This window comes from Macadamia integrifolia, unplaced genomic scaffold (assembly GCF_013358625.1).
Source record: "Macadamia integrifolia cultivar HAES 741 unplaced genomic scaffold, SCU_Mint_v3 scaffold2613, whole genome shotgun sequence".
In the NCBI taxonomy this organism is placed as follows: domain Eukaryota; kingdom Viridiplantae; phylum Streptophyta; class Magnoliopsida; order Proteales; family Proteaceae; genus Macadamia; species Macadamia integrifolia.
Window position 1 is genome coordinate 29,701 of NW_024868832.1, and position 2,475 is coordinate 32,175.

Consider the following 2,475-nt stretch of genomic DNA (forward strand, 5'->3'; position numbering starts at 1 on the left):
GGATGAAATCATACCTTGCCTCAAGAAATCCCAAAACCTAAGATCTCCTTTCCAAACTCAAAATATCACCAAATACTCTCAAATCTGGGTTTCCCCTTTCTCAAACCTTCAAAGAAGATCACACAAGGGGTCCATTATTACTTTGATTTTACTATACACATGAGAGTTTCTTCACAATCCATCGGGTTAGGGTGTTACTTACCTCAAAATTTAGATCTCAAGACACCGGTGACAATACCGGTGGTGAAAAGGTAAAACGTGGCTACGGAATCCAAGGGGATAGCCTTCTTCCTACTCTTCTTCTTCTTCTTCTTCTTCCTCTTTTCTCCCTCCTCTTTACTCCCCTCACCAACCTTTGCTGAAAATCATAAATGGGAGAGAGAGAGAAAGGTATAAGTGCTATTTATACTATGGCTAATAAATATCTTCTAAGGTCCGTTTGGATTTTCCCATTTATGGACCAAAACACATAAAATCGTGTTTTCGGGCGAAGTAGCTGACATCATCAGGCATACAAGATCTCATTTCAATGAGGAGTCTAAAATACACATGCTCACCAAGCTGGGCCCGTTGGGACCCACATTACCCCAATAGGTGGGTCACACTGGTGGGACTCGCACCTACCAATGACACCCACCAGTTGGCCAAAACATATCCAACCTTGCTATATTTTTGGGGAAAGTGAAATCCTACGTGTATCTCACCCTCACCTTGTGTTATGGACTAAGTTCTTATCATTCAAATATGATAACATACCTTCTCTATCAGTACATGGCCTTATGATATGTGCAAGGGCATGGCTTAGGCATGCGAAACACTTTGGGTACTAGCTCAATCTTATCCGTCCATCCTGCATTTGATGTCATCCTTACCGTCATGTACCATAAGGCACTAGCATCGACCCTTTCTGGTTCGGACCCTACAAGATCAAACCGAACCAACCGGTCAATAAACTGGGTTAAAGAGTAGGACTCTACATCTACCCACCCCTCGTTAAAAATTTCATCCTCGAAATTAAAGTTACCTAGTTGTCCAAATAGATGAGGATATTTAGCCTGGATGTCACCTTCTTTCTCACAGGATGCTTCCTTAATGAATGGTTGGCCCATCGTACTTTCACAAAAGCAATGGATCAGTTGCAAAGAGTCATTATTTTTTGATCCAAGATTTCAGCAGGCTGCTCTTCATTAGTCATATCAGCTTCTAAATACTCTAGTTCCACAATTAGCACATGTGATGGATCATATAGATATCATTTCAACATTGAAACATGGAATAAATTATGTACGTTGCTGAAAGATGGTGGAAGGGCCAGTATATATGCTACTGTGCCAACTTGTCTCAAGATCTCAAACGGGCCAACATATCTTGGACTCAAATTTTCCTTCCTATGAAACCTATGTAAGCCCTTGGTAGGAGAGATTTTTAGGAATACCTTCTCCCCCTCTTGGAATTCAATATCTTTCCTATGGTCATCTGCATAGCTCTTTTAACGGGATTGGGTTGCCTTGATCTTCTCACGGATGAAGTCAACCTTATCACAAGTCATTTGTATCATTTCCAACCTAAGCATATGCCGTTCTCCTACATCATCCCAATATAAGGGAGTTCTGCAACTTCTACCATACAATGCCTCATATGGAGCCATTCTGAATGTGGCTTGATAACTATCATTATAAGCAAACTCTATAAGAGGGATGTTTTCTTTCCAACTGCCACTCATTTCCATTACACAGGCTCTGAGCATATCTTCTAGTATTTGTATGGTCCATTTAGATTGCCTATTAGTCTGTGGATGGAAAATAGTGCTTTGGTTCACCTGTGTTCCCATAGCATGCTGGAGGCTCATCAAGAATTTAGATGTGAACCTTGGGTCTCTGTCCGATACAATACTACTGGCACCCCATGTAAACAAACTACATTCTCCATGTAAAGTTGTGCTAGCTTGTCCATGGAGTAGGTAGTCTTGATTGGAATGAAATGGTCAGTTTTAGTAAGCCTGTCGACTATCACCCAAATTGCATCCATTCCCTTGGGTGTATGGGGTAGTCCTGTGATAAAATCCATGGTGGTTATGTCCCATTTCCACTCCGGTATCAGGAGTGGCTGAAGAGTGCCATATGGTTGATGCCATTCTGCCTTGACCTTCTGACACATGAGACACTGTGCCACATATAGAGCTACTGTAATCTTCATCCCTAGCCACCAATAACTCTACTTAAGATTTTTTGTACATCTTGGTGCTTCTGGGGAGAAGCGTGTACTCAGAACTATATGCTTCCTTAATTATCTTGTCTTGTATCCCCATTTCATTAGGTACAAACAACCTAGCCCTAAACATTAGTGCTCCATCACTGGCTATTGTGTAGTCAAGATCATCCATCCTCTGCTCTTGGATTTTAACTCTAATTTTCTACAACTCAGGGTCCATGGGTTGTTTTATGATTATTTCATACTAGATGGATGGTTGTAATT